Here is a 20,499-nt window from a genome sequence, read left to right as displayed (position 1 = left end):
CTTGTGCTATCTTTCTCAAAAATAAATAAATAAACATTTAAAAAAAAAAACTTGGGTACTGAACTAAATTTCCAGATTTTTTTTTTAGTATTTATTTATTTTGAAAGAGAGTTAGAGAGCAAGCATGGGAGAGGCAGAGGGAGGAGGAGAGAGAGAATCCCAAGCAGGCTCTGTGCTGTCAGCGCAGAGCCCAACATGGGGCTCAATCCCACAAACCCGTGAGATCATGGCCTGAGCCAAAACCCGAGAGTCAGATGCTTAACCTACAGAGCCACCCAGGTGCCCCACATTTACAGATCTTTTAAGCTCTAAAGGCACACTGGCTAATATTTCTGTTATTCCAGGATTAGCAAGCAAGTATAAAACCTTTCACGGTATAACTGACCCTAAACGTGGAATCACTGAAAGGAAAGAACATACAAATACAAGCTCTCCCCTTAATACAAGATGGAATCTACTGGAGCAGACTGAAACCCAGCTGTTAATAGAATTACACTCCCATGATCAGTTCTTTATACCAAAGCATCCGAAAGCTGACTGAATACTTTTTCTTTACAGGACTTCTCTCCCTCCATTTCATTTTAGTTTCTCTATGTGGAAAGAAAGCACACAGCAAGACTTTTAATTCTCAATTCCTTATTTTTTTCTGAAATGGTAGCCTGAAATTAGTGTATTGCCTTTTAAATTAAGTCATAATTTGTTTCTGAAAGAACTGTACCATATCTTTGGTGTGCTGCGTTACTTACTTTATACAAGTAATTAAGTTTGCCGAATGTTTAAAGTCTTGTTTTGTTTTTTGTTTTTTTTTTTTCTTTCATAGAATAAAAGGACTTCTTTCAATATGGAGGCTTATTTGGCTTCCAGGTAGAGTTACTCAGGTTTTCCAGTTTGTGGCTGTTGTGTTTCTGCTACAGAATTCTCTAGGACGAGTTTCCCTGTGAGCCTAAACACACCCATAAGTAATCATTTAGTCTCTACTAACTCTCAACATGTCTGGTTAGGTCTGTTTCCGAGATTATAAGGAAAAAAAAAACCACAGTTATTTTTTTCTTTCTAGATTTGTCTCCCTTATTTTGTTCGTGTTACTTATTACAGTTAATGGACATTCCTGAAATTTTAATTATATATACCTATGCACTATAAATGTTTTCTTCATTGTTCCAAAATGTTTACTGTTTATTTTTGTGGCTCTCCATATATTTTTGAGAGCCATTGTCTGCCAAAAGGAATGTCTACATTGGCTCTTTTTTTTTTTAGCCAAATACCTCTTTTCAATCATTTTGGGTTATTTTTGACAGCAATCTCTAATGCATTCCTGCATAAAATCCCTTGCCCACATTACATCCTTAAAGTAATATCTTTGCAAGTAAATCTCCCTCCTATACCTGCTTCTCCATTTTTAATGCTTTCCGTAATGTCAGCATTCTTTTGATTTTAATTCACGTTTTTTATTCCTTTGTATGAATTTATACATTTCTTCCTTTTGACTGGTATCCGCTTTATTCTATTTTAAAGTCTTTAGTTTTTACTTTTAGTCCCCATTAAGTTCCCTGGTGATGTCAATTCATGAATACACCAAAGGTTTATAGCATGGCACACTCCCAGAATGTGAAGCTTCCTGGTTGGGGAGGGGGGTGGTGAGGGGAGCATATCTGTCACTCATGTACTGATCCCAGTACTACTGAAGACACTGTCACCCAAAAATGAAATATTAAAGTAAATGTCTGTCTAGCCAATAGCATATACTTTGCTAAGTAACTATACCATTTTTTTTAAATGGTAAATAAATGAAACTTACCCTTTAAAGAAGATTTCAGTAGATGATTTGGGATCCTTCCCTCTTTATTTCAGCTCAATCCAATTCAGATAAATTCTAGAAGCCTGTCAGGTCCGTCCAGAGGCTGTGGAGACCACAAATGCAAAAATAAAACAAGTCCCTCCTCCTAAATTTACATTCACTTAGATCAGTTGGAGTGCTAGGGGTTTCAAATCCCAAGCTTTATATAAGGTCTTTCCCTTGATGAGTGTGCAGTAACTGTTTTCCCCAGCCAGTGAGGATCTTAGGTTTCCCCCTTTTAAAGCTTTAGGTTGTACTTCAACTATTCTTTTTATGTTGCATAACCCTCAGGGGTTTATATCCGACTGCCATACTTAATGTATTTTAATTCTGCCTTGTGATGATCTATATATGCTTCCATGAGCTCATCTTTCCCTTAGGACTTACACAGGTAGCAGAGATTCAACTGGCATTCTTTACTACTTCCTGGCAACTGCAGGTCTGACTTCATGGATACCTTTATTTTTGCTCTTGCCATCCAAAAGTGTCAGAGAGAGTGTGATTACTCGATTAAATAAATAAAACAAGGTCTTTTGGACAGATCCTATCATAACACCACGACTGTGGTAAACTGGCAACACATACATCCTGTCTTTTCCCCTTCTAATGTTTTCATTCCCATGAGTTATCCCTTTAAAATCTGGAAAGGTTTGTATTTTTTCACAGCTTACATTCTGCCTCATCCTAGCAAAGTATATGTCTCTATCTTACTGTCCCTAGATGGAACAATACAGTTTACATTTGAAGAGAAAGAAAAGTATTCGCCCTTCCATTTCTTTCTTCTCTGGGCATGGGAAGGGTGATGGAAGAGAAAGTGGGGGAGAAGTAATGGCCAAACAGAAACCAGCGAGGCTAGATCCAACTGTATGTGTCACCTTCGAGGAGGTCATGGTCTGGAGTGATTTTTTTTTTTCTTTTTTTTTTTTTTTTGGAGTAATTCTTTTTTTTTTTTTCAATTTTTTAAAATGTTTTATTTATTTTTGAGAGAGAGACAGAGCACAAGTGGGGGAATGAGAGAGAGAGAAAGAGACATAAAATCCGAAGCAGGATCCAAGCTGTCAGCACAGAGCCTGTCGCGGGGCTTGAACACAGGAACCGTAAGATCATGGCCTGAGCCAAAGTCAAACATTCAACCGACTTGAGCCACCAAGCGACCCTGGAGTAATTCTTAATTGAAATCATATCATACATCTACGCCTCTCTTATCACCAACTTCTCAAATATTTCCATTCTCCTTCCCCTAGCTGCAAATCTCATTTAATAATTGCCCTACTCTATAATATCACTATTTCTGTATTGTCTCATTTCCCCATTAGGATTCTGCTTCTTTTTGTGCTCTCTGCCTGTAGCACCTAGACTGGTCCTAGGCTTTTGAAGAATGTTTGCTGGATTGAAATAAATTGCTTGGACTTACTCAAGCTCCCCTTTTCTAGCATGTAGTAAAAATTTATCTCAATTGACACCTTTATCTTTACTGCATGCTATTAAGGTATAGTGGTGACCAAAAAAAAAAAAAAAAAAAAAAGAAAGAAAAAAGAAAAAAAAAACATAAAGAAAAGTAACATGGTGGACTTTCAATTGCAGCATAAAACATTTTAATGCTTTTTTTCTTTCCTGAAAGAGCTCATGATGAACGATTCTTAATGTTTGCTGGTATAAGCCTCAAGATGCAGGCAGAAATGTTTTTGTGATTTTAAATACTTTCTGCCTAGCATGGATAATAACCAAGGGTAATTAATATATGTTAATATATTTTGTGCGACTTTCACAAGTTCACAAAATAAAATGCGTCTTAAACTTGAGCTTATCTTCAGCCATATCCGTGCCGTGTACGGGATCAGAAAATATTTGCTCAATCACTGGATTATATGTCTGTGTTACCCCACATTTAGATCTGGAAAAGCCACAGATGGACTTGCCTCAATTTTTTTCATCCACAAAACTGGGCTGGGTCAGGGGAGGGAGAGAAAGAGGGGGGGAACTAGTAACTGCTGTGGTCCTCGTATCCTACTCTGTTCTTGCATATGCAAGGTGTGATCTACCAAAGTAGCAGCAACTGAGGCCAAGAAACGAAACCACGTGCGTGTCCTGTTGGTAGGAGGCTGGAGTGTCGGATCAGTTTCTAAAGGGATATGAGGATTTTTAAAAGACCAAAATAACCCATTTATCGGCGTCTGGTTATAAGTAATTACAATTAGATTTTTAACCTCTTGGAGTCAACTTAGGCATCTTTATTTCTTTCCTTTCACCAAGGCCTTGAACACATGTGTTTAAATGAAGAATTCTGAGTCATAATGTAATTTGCATGTATTGAAATGCCATATATTACCTTAAATAGTTACCATAGTGTTCTACTCAGTGAGTAAATATGTAGCATAGCTATAAAGTTGGTCATAATTTTTTTTTTATCATTTGGGATGAGAAAATTTAATAAACTTTTTTTTTTTAAACATCTCTTGATACTAGGTTCAAGGGGCAGTTGCCTATGATTTTTTCTGTGAGTTGCAGATATTCCCTAACTGCCAGGGCTCTGGGACACCAATAATAGAAGTCTCTGAACTGAACGAGGTTCAAAAGCTTGCTATTTTAGGGCATCATTAAAACTTTGGGGGAAAGAATCCCACCAGAGACTGAATGTTGCTTGCTGCTGAGCCAAATGACCCGTCCTCGCTTTGCCTTGCTGGGAGTGGGAAACAGTCTGTATCTAGCTAGGGATGTGGAAACCATGAGGTAGACAGCTCTCTCCCCACAGTGTGGACAGTAAGCACCAAGGAAGCAAAATGAGATAATGGAATACGAAGACTGTAAGTTACTAGGTTAGGACACAGGCAGGATTGGAAATCCTCCACTGTCTGGGAAGACCAAATGTAGATTGGGCCATGAGACCAGGGCCAGGGGAGTTTGTGATAGGCGCTCACACTTTGCACCTTCTCCTGCCTCGCTGTGTTCAAGATAAAGGCATGTTTAATAATGTTTAAGAGTGGGAAGGAAGGGGCATCTGGCCGGCTCAGTCGGTAGAGCCTTGATCTCAGAGTCATGAGTTCAAGCCCCACGTTGTCATTGGATGTGGAGCCTACCTAAAATAAACACATTTTTAAAAAGTACAAGTGGGAAAAAATAACGTTGAAGAGTTGGATAGTCGGGGTCAGATAGATGAGTTCAACTCCTGATGTTGTCGTTTATTATGTTAGCTATAGAACTACCTACCATCATCCCCCATGTAGATCTCAGTTTCCTTACATTTGAAATGGAATAATAATTACACGGACTTCGTAGAGCGATTGTTGTACAGGTCGGATGACATAATGTGTGTAAACAAAACCCTTAGTACAGTGCCTGGCCTTCTCGGTGAATGTTAGCTAAAAACAAACAATGAAAACTGCCCAGCCTCTCTTATCTGTAAAAAGAGGAGAGTCAAGGAAAGTCCCTGCAGTAAGGGAAATCAAATCAATGGTATCTCCTGATCAAGGGCTGCTGTCCACCCTGTCTTGTTATTTTATTTATTCTTTAATGTTTATTTACTTATTTTGAGAGAGTGTGCACGGGGAGGGGGAGGGACAGAGAGGCGAGAGAGAATCTCAACCAGGATCCACACCTAACATGGGGCTTGATCTCACAAACCATGAGACCACCACCTGAGCCAAAATCAAGAATAGGACGCTTAACGGACTGAGCTACCCAGGTGCCCCCTGTCTTCCTGTTATTTGAGATCACCTTCATATCTCTCATCCTTGCCACTGTCAGGGGTTACTAAAGACATTTCTTCATTCAAGTGTTTATTAAGTGCCAACTCTGTGTCAAGTAGTAGCTATGTGATAGGGGTGTATTGGCCAACACCTCAAAAAGATAGCTGAAAAGATAGGTAATGAACAAAATAAACACACAAATACAATGATTATCACTTGTTGGAAGAAAAACATGGCACTCCACTCTCAATGGGTTGACAAGGAAAGCCCTCTGTGAGGAAGGGAGACAAAAGATAAGAAACAGCAGAATGGTTTCAGTCCACACCTTATGGCCTTTCTCTGCAGCAACTTGTGACAATTGCCAGCCTTATTTGTCTTTTAACTCCCCTGTCGTTCTAGCTGTCACAACCCAGAAGGGATTTCAAAAGACATTCAGGACAGACTACTTCCTGCCAGGTGATCCTAGGGTCATGGTCACAGATGTGGTGGCCGGGCGGCCACATAAATACTTGTGCAGGTTGTACCTACATAAAAACGCTGGGCAAGCGGAGTGTCCTGGCACAGGGCACAGGTGGCATTTACCCACCTCCGAGGAAGGGGTGCCTTTTCTACTCAACACAACCAGAAGTAGCTAGTGGCCCTATGCAGCCTCAGAATAAAAGCAGACTTAGAAGTCAGTGAAAGGTTATGTCAAAAGCAGACTGGCACTAGGGACTCAAGGTGCCATCCAGGAATAACCCAGCTTAATCCCTAAGTATAGGTGACACAGAGGACTCATACCGCTGTAGAGCTGCACCGTGATTTATTACCATTTTTCAGGGGAAGCAGTAGGGCTTTCCAGCTGAGTGAAGCTTTGGGGGCCCTAGAGACAGGGGAACAGCAGCTCAGGCCCCCACTGCCTAAGTCCTCACACAAGCCACTTCTTCCAGTAACTGCTCCCACAGGGCAGTGCTGGTCCCCAAAGTCATGACTAATGGCCACCTTCTCAGGCTCTCAAAACTAAGCAGTTCTTGTTGGATTCAGAATGATTCTCCTTCCTACCAGAGCAGAATCATTCTTCCTGATTTTCTGAAAATAAGCCACAAAGAATCCCTTTGTGGGAGTAATGTAAGAAAAAAATAGTCAAAGGGAAAATGTAGGAAACCATGAGCTAAAGACAAGAATATGTCAAGTTAATGTTTGCATACTCAAAGCTGTGCCTAATTAAAATATTTCAGAGGGTAGAGGGAAGTTTTTATAGCGAATTGTGTTAAATTGGTTTCAATAGGTTTAACCCCCCAAAAATCCACATATAATATTCTTTTGGCTAGCTTTCTTACATATTAAAACTTAAAATTATACAGAGAAATTCTCAGGCTAAGACATGTTTTGGCCTAATTAGCAACACTTGAGACTAGCAAGCAGAACTCTGATTTTAAAGATAGCACTTATACTTGAGGCAAGAACTAACAAAACTGGCCAGACTTGATTTCTATCAAGGTTTCCTTGGAGGCAGTTACAGAAAAAGAAGAAAAAGAACTGAAATGACAGGAGTAGAGATGGACGTTAATAGTGCACAAATTTTATGTGGACTTAGATGCATTAATTTAGGAAAATATAATGCTCATCACTTTCGGAGACTATACAAATCAGAACTCTCGTTAATAGGTTTCACAGTCACAAAACAGTTACAATCCTAATCCAGACATCCTGGTTTTCTGGCATGCAGTTTACCTATAGCAATTTCACAGGGTGTTCTAAAAGTCACAAACTAATGTTGATTTGCCTGAATTTTGAAAAGAAATAAACATGAAATATAACTTTTGGTGGGGGGGTGGTATGGTGAGGCTATTCTAAAAAGACTGATAATCTTGATTGCAAGTACTGCCATTTTTATTCCTGGGCCACAAACATCGCTGACATCTCTTTTAAAAGATTCATACAAAGAGGCACCTGGGAGGATCAATTAGTTGAGTGTCTGACTCTTGTTTTCAGCTCAGATCATGACCTCCCAAGTTGGGCTCTGTGCTGAGCATTGAGCCTGCTTAAGATTCTCTCTCCCCCTCTACCCTTCTTCCTAACTTGTGTGCTCTCTCTCTCTCTCAAATAAATAATGAAAAAATAAATAAGTGAAAGATTCATGCAAAGAAACAAAACTTTTATGAAGACAAAGTACATTAAAAAATTGTAATTATTGGGGCACATGGGTGACTCAGTTGGTTGAGGGTCCAACTCTTGATTTCAGCTCAGGTCATGATCCCAGGGTTGTGGGACCCAGCCCCCCTGATGATTCTCTCTCTTTCCCTCTGCCCCTTTCTCCTGCTCATTCTCTCTCTCTTTCTCTAAAAAAATAATAATCAATAAATAAAAATTGTAATCACTAAAGAATGTACTTACATTAGAAAAATTTCAGTGCCATGATCTCCCTTACCTCTGGCCCCCTCCCTTACCCATCCTCAGCTGTCCACCTTGAAATCAAATGTGTGCTGAACTCTCCTTACATGTATTTAAGTTCTTTTCTGCTGGGTATTTTCTTCCAGAACATTAATGAAAGGCAGTTTGCATGTACAAAGAAATGATCAGCAATCTCTTGAAGTTTAAGTAACCAGGAAAACTGTACACAGCAAACCTTGCAGTGACAGATCTAGAATTGACGCAAAAGGGAGGCCGTGCACTCTGAATGGACTTTCAACTTACTGCTCAGATGTGACTGTCTGGTTGCTAGAGAAATAGATACACTGATTAGATTTGAGATTATTCTTCAGCCAGGCCACTGTTTAGAATTCCAAGGGGGGGGGGGGGATAAAAATAATAATCATAGTCATCCTATAGATCATGTATTCATTCATTCATTCATTCATTCATTCATACAACAAGTATTTATAGAGAACTGACAGTTCAAGTACTTGGGATACAGTAATAAACAAACTGTCAGTCCATCAGCCAATTTGACTTAATTAACATATACAGAGCACTCCATCCAGAAATAACAGAAGCCACATTTTTTTTCCACTATGCATGGAACATTCAAGATACATCAGATTAGGTTTAAAATAAATCTCAATAAATTTAATGATATTGAAAATTAAAAAAACTGTCTATGACCAAAATCAGTCATCTTCTAGATACTTTGAAAATTCTCAAATAGTTGGATTAAGCAACATACTTCCAAATAACCCAGGGTAAAAAAAAAAAAAAAAAAAAGGAAAATATTTTGAAGTCAATAAAAATTTAAACACAACAGGGCAGCTGGGTGGCTCAGTTGGTTAAGTATCCGACTCTTGATTTCCACTCGGGTCAGGATCTCATGGTTCATGGGATCAAGCCCCAAGTTGGGCTCTGTGCCGATAGCTGGACACCTGCTTGGGATTCTCTCTCTCCCTCTCTCTGCCCCTCCCCTGCTCATGCTCTCTCTCTCAAAAAAATAAGTACATAAATAAGCATTTTTTTAAAAAAAACACGCAACATGGCAAAATGTATGTAATACAACTAAAGTAGAGTATGATGAGAAATTTATGATACTAAATGCTTATATTAGAAGAGAAGAAAGATCTAAAATGAAAGAGGGGTTGCTCAATCAGTAAGGAATGTGACTTTTGATCTTGGAGTTGTGAGAGCCCCACATCAGGTGTGAAGATGACTCTAAAAAAATAAATAAATAAAATGAATGATGTAAGAGTTTCATATTAAGCAACCATATTAAGAATTAAGTATTGGGGCTCCTGGGTGGCTCAGTCGGTTAAGTGTCCAACTTCAGCTCAGGTCACGATCTCGCGGTCTGTGAGTTCGAGCCCTGTGTCGGGCTCTGGGCTGATGGCTCAGAGCCTGGAGCCTGCTTCCGATTCTGTGTCTCCCTCTCTCTCTGACCCTCCCCCATTCATGCTCTGTCTCTGTCTCAAAAATAAATAAACGTTAAAAAAATCTTTTTTTAAGAATTAAGGATCAAAAAAAAAGGGTCAATGCCTACATTCTCAATAAGAAAGAAAGAAAGAAAGAAAGAAAGAAAGAAAGAAAAGAAAAGAAAACAGAATTAAGAATAAGATCATAAAAGTGTTCAGATAAAAGAAAAAAGAACAAATCAAACCAAAGTAAAACAGGAAAAGGAAAAAAGATAAAGAGTAGAAGTGAGTGAATCAGAAAATGGACAATCAGAAAAAGAAAAATGAATGAAACCAAAAATCTTTCTAGATGAAGTAAACAACATTACTCATTAGGTTAATATAAATTAAAATCACATAAATTACCACTATATGATGACTAAAACTTAAAATAGTGATAATTTGGCATCAAGTTTTGGTGATTATGTGAAACAACTGAGCCCCTTATACACTGCTAGTGGGAATGCAACATGGTAGAGTCACTTTGGAAAACTGTTTACAGTTCCTTAAAAAAATTAAACATACATTTGCCACATGATCCAGCACTCCCCCTCTTTGGTATCTACCGAAAGAAAACAAAAACATATTCACACAAAGACTTGTGCATAGACGATGTTCACAGAAGCTTGTTTGTAATGGGCAAAAAAATGAAAACAACCCAAATGTCCATCAACTGATCCACTGATAGAGGGTAGGCTCGTACCATGGAAAAGTATTTCACAACAAAAGAATAAACTACGGACATGTGTAATAATGAAAAAGAACAAGTCACTGGCCATGGAAAATCTCAAAAGCATTTTGCTGAGTGAAAGAAGCCAAAGACAAAAGAATACACACAAAATGATCCCTTTATATGAAATTCTAAAAAGTCAGACTCTAGTGACAGAAAGGTGAGTGGGCCTTTCAGAGACTAAGGGAGGGGGGAGCAGAGGATTAACAGCACAGGGGCAGGAAGGAAGTCTTTGGGGGGTGATGGAAGTATTCTGTATGTTGATTTTGGTAGTGGTTACGGACCATTATACGTTTGTTAAAACCCTTCCAAATGTACACTTAAAATTATTAAGTTTTATTGTATGTAGATTATGCTTCAATACAGCTGAAAAAAATAGAAGCTATAGAAATGACATGAAAAATCCAGTGTAATCAAAGGTAGATTTTTAAAAAACATGTTGCTAAGTCAGTTTCCGACATGCTAAGGAAATCCATCAACTCCTATCACTTCTTTCGAAAAAGAATGTGTGAAAGCACCAGCATTTTCACATTTAAAATTGAAGTTACGAGGGGCGCCTGGGTGGCTCAGTCGGTTAAGCGGCCGACTTCGGCTAGGTCACGATCTCGTGGTCCGTGAGTTCGAGCCCTGCGTCGGGCTCTGTGCTGACCACTCAGAGCCTGGAGCCTGTTTCAGAGTCTGTGTCTCCCTCTCTCTCTGACCCTCCCCCATTCATGCTCTGTCTCTGTCTCAAAAATAAATAAATGTTAAAAAAAAAAAATAAAAAAATAAAATAAAATAAAATTGAAGTTACGTAATTACTAAAGAAAATAAGACGGGAAAAGCAAACAAAAAAATCAAAAGTGAAATGAAAAAAAATGATTTCGGTATGAAGCATTTAATTTTCTTTCAGGGTTTATTTATTTTTGAGAAAGATAGCGTAAGCAGGAGAGAGGCAGAGAGAGAGGGACAGAGGATCCAAAGCAGGCTCTGTGCTCACAGCACAGAGAATGATGTGGGGCTTGAACTCACCAACCGTGAGATCATGACCTGACCAGAAGTTGGATGCTCAACAGACTGAGGCACCCAGGTGCCCCTCGGTATAAAGCATTTAAGACATTAAGAAAAAGCAAGCCAAGAGAAAGAGTATTGTTCAAAAGTCATGATGGAAGAACTGTTTATAGCAAGAAAGGAAAAGCTTTATCTTTTTATCAGGAGGCAGAATAAAGAGAAAAGTCCAACCAGATGGACACGGCTCTGCGGACAGCCTTAGCATTGAGTTTGTGGCTGCCGAATAGCATAGGCCACCTCCAGAATGTATATGCATGCATTATCTAGGGATCTGGTGTTAATTAAATCTCAGTTTTTGCAATCAGCCTTGTATTCAGAGTAGACTTCTTGTTTCTGGAGAACACACAGCCAGCCACCAAACTGATATTCAAGGGACCTTTTTTTTTTTCCCTACCTCAGTACTGGAACTGTGTTCCTTGGCGTTCCCCTTTGCAGTTAAACCTACAAGCTCTGGGGAATGAAGATTCCCTGGAGATTCATGGCAATTATCCTAACTTGCCTAGCACCACATTACTGCTGACATGCCCCAGCTGACCTACCTCTGCTACTCACGTCTGATGAAGCCACGAGCTGTCCTAAGAGAGAAGATATCTAAAAGACAGTATGCTGTTGACTTAGGAAATTTCATTTTCTCCTTAAGTGTAGGTATTCTTTTAACCTAGATCCATTGTACCAGAACTTTCCCCTCTGTTTCTTAAACTGGTTAAAAGGAGGTACTGTGTATCAAATGGTATTTCCTCAAACAGAATGATTTTGATGGATGCTTATTCCTGAAATACCTGCTGTCCTGAATACTTGAGGGCAAGACTCTGAGAAGGTCTGACCTTGGAAGAGAGCCATTCGTGTCCAGTGAAAAACAAGCAGGTTCTTGAAAATACTGTCAAGCATGCACAGAAATAAGTAATTCTAGTGCAACAAAATACCAGCTGTTCCTGAGGTTTCTGAGAACCCTTGGCAGCTTGACATACAGAGGGGAGATGATCCCTTACCTGTACCTGAGTCCAAAGGGACTGAACAGAACAGCTCACTGAACTGATGGGCAACAGGTTAGAAAAGGGTGAGGTGTGCCAGAAGTGGAGTCACATGTGAGGCTGTGAGAGACCGTTAACATTCAACTTCCAGGAGCCTCTTCTGCCAGAAGTACCATGAGAGTCAGATCCACTGTTACCCAGATTGCTGCCCAGAGAATGCTCTCCAGAAGCTGAAGCGCGAACACACCCAATATTTTGGCTCTGTCACCGAAGATGTGTTCTCAGGCCATAGCTCTTGTTCAACTGAGGTGTTGTGACTAGTTGTGGGAGATGTGTCTCAACCAACTTGCTGTTCACAAGTCCTAATTGGCATAAATGTCCTGAAGTTTACTTAAAATATTCACAAGAGTGGATTCATAGCTTTCTTGGACTTACTGGCATTCCATTCCACAAGCCGGAGTGTGATTGCATTGTAGTCAGTGGATCCTGGAATTATGTACAACCTTGGGCACAACCCATGTACATCAGCAGAAAGACGGAGAAGGACTCTGATAAGGCAACGGTACAATTGTTAATCCAATTTTTCTCTTTTTTGAAAAAGATTTGCTAGGACCCAAGAAAAAGTACTACAGTCTCAGACTTAAATAGGGAGACAAGAAACTTGGCTAAATTAAAAGCATAACTAGACTGTTAATTAAAAAAACAACAACAATAACACCTTTCCTCTTTTTAAAGCAAGCCCAGAACACTATTCTTTTTTTTTTTTTTTAAGTTTATTTATTTATTTTGAGAGAGAGTAAGAGAGAATGTACACGGGAGGGCAGAGAGAGGGAGAGGCAGAGAATGCTGAGCTGAAATCAAGTCAGATGCTTAACGGATTGAGCTACCCAGGCACCCCCAGAAAACTATTCTTATGGCTTCTTCAATTAATTCAAGATGAATGAAGTTTCAAAGACACATATCTAAATGCTTCCTTCCTTTTGCCATTTTCCCCAGCGCGTTAAACCACAGACAGTTTGACAAATAAGGTCAGAATTTGAACTAGCACACATTGATCATTAATTTCTCTGAAAGAAAACTGCTGATCAGGTGGGGGTGTCCAGTTTCCAGGGGGTTGAAACTAGGACATTTTGATTTCTGTTATGTAAAAGGAAACCTAACAGCGAATATCATTGAAAAGTTTTCCATTTTCTTTGGAAGAGATTACTTGGAAGTATTACCATATCCCTTGTTTTTCTTTGTGTATCTTGTCTTTTTGTTAGTCTTACCATCGAGTTATCTGGCCTCCCCATTTTTAGGCACCTACTGCAGAACAATGAACTCTCATTAGAACACTGTCATTAGTGGAGTATTAATATAATTTGATTGAAGTTTTAAATTTAGATAACCCAGGCTGCAATAATAGTGAGGATCATGACTTAGAGTAGAGACTGGCTACAATTTTCCATAAAGGGCCAAGAAGTAACTATTTTAGGTCATATGGTCTCTGTGGCACCTAGTTGACTCTATTTTTACAGCATGAAAGTAGCCCCAGACAATGCATAAGCAAATGTGTGGCTGTGTTGCAATAAAACTTCCTTTGCGGCTGAAATTGCATTTCATAGAATTTTCATGCCATGGATATTCTTCTTTTGATTTTCTTGCAACCATTGAGAAATGTAAAAATCATTCTTTGCTTGCAGGTGGTGGATATTGGCATGCAGAGAGTAGATTGTTGACCTCTGACTTAGAATCACACTAGCCCACATAACACCTTATAATTGCTGTAAAAAAGACAAGTCACCATGCCCCAAAACAGGTGTAAATAATTAAATAGTAATTTGGGGTAACTTGCACATTGCCCTGTTTGGATTCATCCTCAGAAATCCCTAAGAGACTGACTGTTGGAATCACGGCTTCTCAGTTTTCCAAAAAGTACTAATACTGAAAATCATGCAGGATCGAGAGGAGTTTGGCATAGGTAACACAAAGCTGTCCTGCCCCAAACGGGATAGGTCTTTCTCATTGTATTTTGTCTGAAATGTTGTTTTGAATTTGGCAGTCTATTCTATAACCTCTTTTCCCCAAAATTTTCTCATAAAGCTAAAGCTTCGGGAAGGAGTGCCTGTTGGTACAGAGCCCTGTTCCTGCCATCTGAGAAGCCAGAGAGATAGGCTTAGGGACTACCACAGTCAAACGAAAAATTAGATAAAAATTTAGTTGCAGAATTCCATATAGTTAAGCTTCTACCAGAAGTAATTGTTCTGAAAGTAACTGCTACAATGAAACCTTATGTCATTTATGCTTTTCTGTAAGAAGGGGAAACCCTGTATAAGGTTATTAATACAGAAAAGGAATGGTTTCAGAATGAAAATATAGGAAAACAGCAGATCAAATCCATCGAAATTGAGTCTTTCGTATTTAATACCAAGATAACAGAGAAGCTAATAGCAGAGAGCAATTTCTCTTAAAGCTTCAATTCTTAGACCAATGCGCATATTTAAATTACCAAATGGCTCCAGTTGTTTTTTACTTCAGATTCTTTCTTTTAGTTGTACTATCTAGTATGAGTGAGTCTTTGTTTCTCTGGGTCTCTCCTCTCACCCAGCCCCCTTGATTTAGCAAGATTTACCAATTGACGTATTTCTGTTGTTTTCTCCCTAAACACCTACTCTCTCAAAGGCCCAAACCCAAATCTTAAATCAGTGCTATCCACTTCCAAAAGATTCTTCTGTGACTCCTAATGCAAGCACGTGATATCCTCTTTTAAGAATGTAAACCAAAATTATACCCTGAAGCTACAATAGTCTGTACCCTGGTGAGTTACCATGACAACCCTCAGATTAGCTTCAGGAAAACAGTAGTTTCCTCCTCTTTCCATCACTGAGTTACACAGTCCCATTTTGCCCTTTGGGTCCTATCAGTGGGGAGATCAGTGCGAATTCTTCTGCTTGAATTTGCTTCTTTGAAAAGATGAGATTGGAAAAAGAGGCTACCCTCTCCTTGAAATGTTTGCAGTCAAGGCAAGAAACCTTGCCAAAATTCTGGACTCAGATTTTGCTTTGCAACCGAATTTTTTTTTTTTTGTACCTTTTCTTTTTAACATCATGGGTATGGTAACAAATCTAAAGTCCTGTTTTACAATAGTGGGTGCCCCACCTTCACAGCTTTACAAATGCAGCCAAAGACTCACTTTGGGAGGTTGCTGTCTTATCTTGAAAAGAGTTTGGAATCTAGGTACAGTGGCTCCGTGCTTTTGTTTTAGTTGTAAACACACTAGATTTCCAGTCAAAAGGAAAACAATGCCCTCTTCCCTCCCCCTCTCCCCCATGGTCCAGATCTTCAGTTAGAAATGTCATCTAGAAATGTTCTTCTAGACTTGTCTGGTAACTAAGCTGTTGGGGCATTGGGCCAAAAAGATGTTAAGCCAGAAGTAGTTCTACTCTGGGGCGGGGTTCAACCTTAATTTATTGTTATTATTATTATTACTATTACTATTATAAGAAAAAAGAAATGAACTGCCCATGTGGCTCTTTTGGAAGGCTTTTAGAATCACATACGAAATACTATAAAGTCTGGGCTGCCTCCAGATATTTCATTTTAGAGCTCTGCAGAAGTGTTTAAAATTTAGGGATTTGAACAGTGCAAAATACAGCTTGGTCCGCTGAAAATTGTTGTCACCTGCTGACAAGTGTCTTGAACATTTCTGTTCATTGGTGTCCAGGGCCTGAATCTGTGTTTCAGCTATTACACACCTGCCTTTGAGTCCTGGAAACTTCAATCGCTTGTGAGTTTCACAGGCAACCATGGGCTATTTACTTATAGCAAGTAATGATTCTCCTACCTGAAATACCCTTATGGGAAAATCTATTACACACATAGCTTTATTTATGGATACTACTTCCTAAACTTTGAACACTTCGTTGTTGGCCATTGACAACTGAAAATATAGTAAAACCTTGGACCACGAGGAACTTGTTCTGCTGTTGGAGAAATGAATAAAATACTGAGCCAAAGATAGCCAACGGGACTAAAACAAGCTGTGGTCTCTAGCTTAGAGACCCCTCTTCTGGGTTCTTCTTGCCCTGTTTGCCGTGCGTGCAAAACCCCCCACAGATATGGAGGCTGACAATTATAAATTACCCTCCCCACTTGCATTCGGCGCTCGATCTTTGGAGAAACAGTCTCCTCTGAGACCGCCGGTGTTAAATAAATCTCTGATCCACCAAGATCTCCGAGTGCCGCTTGGTTTTTCCACCAGCGTTCCAGCCTGGTTCCGTAACATATTTGCTTCTCTGACCAGGAAACTCAACCACGCTGGCCCATTGTTGCCACCGGTTTGGGAGAACGGTGAGGCGGCGACAGAATGAGGAATCGCAAGGGAGAAGGAGCGCCCTGCCTGAATTTCAGCAGTCTCCCGCTCGGTCACCTGAGGCCATCCCCCAGTCTGCCATTCCCACTGGACTCAAGGAGACTTGGCAGGTGAGGACCTGGACCCAACGTCGGAACCGGTAAGGCTGGGGCCCGATCTAGCCAGGCGCACTCACAAGAGTGGAAGGGGCACCTGATCACTCCCTGAGACTTCAGAAGTCTCACAGGTAGGAATTCTGTGGGAGGGAATGTAATAACCTCTGGTGTGTATGTGAGTGTGAACGTGTGACTCCGTCTAGCTTGCCTGCCGAGTTTGATTCTGTGGCTCCACAGGGGGCACCCTTAAGGTCCCTGAAAGCCCACGGACCTTTCCTTTGAGTGGGACTGTCTGAGATTCTGTGGTGAATGGCACAAAGTCTATGGCAGCATCGGAAGAGTTTCCGATCTTTAGGTCACAAAGCTGAGACCGCTACGTCTAAGCGTCACTTAAGTTCCTTCGGGGACATGGCCAGATGGGCATCTGACTGGTCTCCTCATCAGAGGGAGCACCCCTATCCCTCTGTATGTCTTTGCAACTCTGACTCACGGGAACATTACGGGGTTGGGACAGAGTAAAGAAGGGGTTTTGGGGAGACTATGAGAGTGACATTCATAGACTCAGATATGACCAGACAGCTTTAAGGAACTAAGGTTGGCTTTATAAAACATGGAGCCATAAAGCCCCTTGGAAATGGTGGCCTGATACCTCGCTTACAGAGTTCCCAGCAGTCTCACCAGGTGACTAAAGAAGGTCACTTCCTGGCAGGTGCAGGAACCTCAGGATATTTTGGGGACCTCATAAAGAGGAATTCACCCAATTCTACAGGTATTGCAGGCCTGTTTGATGGCAAGTATTTGGCTTGGCTTCTGGCCTGAAAAAGGCTACTAAAAGTTCAACTGGAAGATTCCTTATAAAAGTTTCCAGCAAAGCAAACTTTAAAAGATCTTCATGATCAGTCACTATTCTTGAGGAGCTTATGTAAATTATTAGGCCAGGTTTGTTAAGACTGACTTGTTCTACAAACGCATTGGTCTCAATTTGGCTATCTCTGGAAAGAGGGGTTTTTAGAGAGAAAAACTATGTTTCAGCAATGCACCGTTATGGATGTGAAATTCTATTGATTGTCTTTAAATGTTTGTTGTTTGCCTAAACTAGACAACTTGAGGTAAACGTCAGAAAAATTGTCTTAGTATTTCATGTATAGACAATCTTCTGTGCTTGTTATTCTGTGGGGATAATAATAAGACCCCATAGGCATATGATTAAACAACTGGAAAACAGGATGGATCTCTAAATATGCAAACCATATCTTCCCTAAACCTGATCTGACAGTTACCAGAAACCCGCCCCTTTCGAAGACTTGGAGGTGGACTTTACAGATATACAACCAAATAGACGATTCAGTTTCAGGTATCACCCCATGGGTCCATCACTCCAGAGTTAAGAAGGCCAACTCAGAGGAACCCACAACCTGGCAAAGTGATCCAGATCCAATCAACCCGCTTAAACTGACCCTCAAAAGGACACTGGCCCCTGAGATCTCCAACCCTGCTCCAGCCACACCCCGGAAGCTGGCTGGTCTGCACACGACAGAAGCTTGAGGAATCAATTTGCGGACCAGGCCCAGGGGTTTGGATGCAACTCTGCCAGCCCTTGCCCCTTACTGGCGTCATCGCCCTGATCTTGCTTCTTGCTGTTGGGCTAATGGAGATTGCACCAATGAACTGGACGTGGAACGGATGGCAGACTCCCTGGGAACCCTACAAAGCCAAATAAACTCCCTGGCAGCAGTGTCCCTCCAAAATAGGCGAACCCTCGACCTCCTCACTTCAGAAAAAGGAGGGACTTGTATCTTTCTGGGGGAGGAATGTTGCTATTTCATAAACCAGTCAAAAATAGTTACAACTAAGGTTAAAAGACTCAAGGATAGAATTCAAGGTAGATAACAGAAAAGTATCAATCAATGGAAAGGCTGGGATCTCACAGATTGGGCATCCTGGCTTCCTGCCCTGGTGGGGCCCCTCCTCTCCATAATTTTACTTGTATCCATCGGCCCCTGTATATTGAATGCCATGGTATGTTTTATTGAAAACGCTGTTGCTCGCCAAACTACTGCACTCAGCCTTCAAGAATACCAACGTGTAAAACTGAAAGGTGATATCTACTAAAAGTTTTTTTAAAAGACATCAAAGGGGAGAATGTTGGAGAAATGAATAAAATAAATACTGTGCCAAAGATGGCCAATGGGACTAAAACAAGCTCTGGTCTCTAGCTTAGAGACCCCTCTTCTGGATTCTTCTTGCCCTGTTTGCCATGCCCACGAAAACTCCCACGGATATGGAGGCTGACAACTATAAATTACCCTCCGCACTTGCATCTGGCGCTCAGATCTTTGGAGAAATGGTCTCCTCTGAGCCCGCTGGGGTTAAATAAACCTCTGATCCACCAAGATCTCTGAGTGCCGCTTGGTTTTTCTGCCAGCGTTCCGGCCTGGTTCCGTAACACTGTGAGAGTTCCACAGGACGAGCAAACATTTCTAATAAATTTTAACGTGATAAACGAGTGATGTCTTGCAATATGAGTAATATGTGAGGCTGAATGTCACATGATCACAACTGAGCTGATGGTTCTTGAAATTCACTTAAACATGCAAGTGCTTTGAATTACAAGCATGATTCCAGAACAAATTATGCTCACAAAGCAAGGTTTTACTGTATTTGTTTGTGGTAATTAAAAAAAGAGGGAGGGGCACCTGGGTGGCTTAAGTGAGCGTGTGACTCTTGAATTTCGTTCAGGTCATGATCTCTGAGTTGTGGGATTGAGCCCCACGTTAAGCTCCATGCTGGACCTGGAAACTCTTGTGATCTCAGCACAACTCAGGCTGTGATCTCACATTTTATGGGATTGAGCCCCGCTTTGGGCTATGTGCTGAGTGTGGAGCTTGCTTGGGATTCTCTCTCTTCCTCTCTCTCTGCCTCTCCCCCACTTACTTTTCTCTCTGTCTCTCTCAAAACAAATAAACTTAAAAAATGTTAAAAATAAAAATAAAAGAACTATAAATACATAAAGAAATAATAAAAAAGAGGGAAATGAGGGTTGCCAATAGAAAACTGATTTAAGGAGGATGGCATATTAGCAAAAAGACAGGAAACTTAAAAAGTAGAAGAAATCACAGGCCCCCGAGGTCCATTTGGATGGTGCCCTGTGTAAAAAAGGCAGTTGAGATTTGAGTGAAATCTAATGGCCTGAACTTCAGGGTGAAGTTATCAGCAAAAGAGTTTAAGACTAGACCAACATTTAGAGAAAATTAAGATATATCTACTAGGGGGAGCACCTGGGTGGCTCAGTCGGCTCAGGTCATGATGTCACAGTTCATGGGGTCAAGCCCCATGTCAGGCTGTATGCTAATAGCTCAGAGTTTTGGATTCTGTGTCTCCCTCTCTCTCTGCCCCTCCCCGCTCACACTCTCACACACTCTCTCTCTCAAAAGTAAAAAAAAAAAAGATATATTGGGGTGCCTCGGTGGCTCAGTCAGTTGAGCGTCCGACTTCGGATCCGGTCATGATCTCACAGTCCATGAGTTCCAGCCCTGCGTCGGGCTCTGTACTGACAGCTCAGAGCCTGGAGCCCGCTTCGGATTCTGTGTCTCCCTCTCTCTCTGCACCTCCCCCGCTCATGCTCTGTCTGTCTCTCTCTCTCTCTCTCTCTCTCTGTCAAGAATAAATAAACATTAAAAATTTTTTAAATAAATAAACAAAATAAAAATAAAAATAAAAGATATATCTACTTGGCTACAGAAGCGGCCAATTATCTTTATTTATCTTCAATTAACAATATTTTATTTAACAATAAAAATAATTCAGAACTTAAACTCTTATTAGTTATCAAAATTATTGTACATTAAAACAGCTTGCAGATTGGGATCAAGAATCAAAGATGCGAAAACAAACTACTATCGCCCATGTCAATAGAAGAAAA

General features: G+C 40.5%; 1 protein-coding gene across 1 annotated transcript in view; it reads right to left on the bottom strand.

The window, feature by feature from the left end:
- Positions 1-20,499, bottom strand: part of SLC39A10 (solute carrier family 39 member 10) — a 145,122-nt gene that overhangs the window by 112,619 nt on the left and 12,004 nt on the right. Inside the window, exon 2 of the mRNA XM_011285442.3 lies at positions 1,799-1,901. The gene's annotated coding sequence lies outside the window, so the exon portion shown is untranslated. The remainder of the gene's footprint in view (positions 1-1,798; positions 1,902-20,499) is intronic.

Source organism: Felis catus, chromosome C1, assembly GCF_018350175.1.
Source record: "Felis catus isolate Fca126 chromosome C1, F.catus_Fca126_mat1.0, whole genome shotgun sequence".
NCBI classification, from domain to species: Eukaryota; Metazoa; Chordata; class Mammalia; order Carnivora; family Felidae; genus Felis; species Felis catus.
This window is presented reverse-complemented; position numbering and strand designations above follow the sequence as displayed.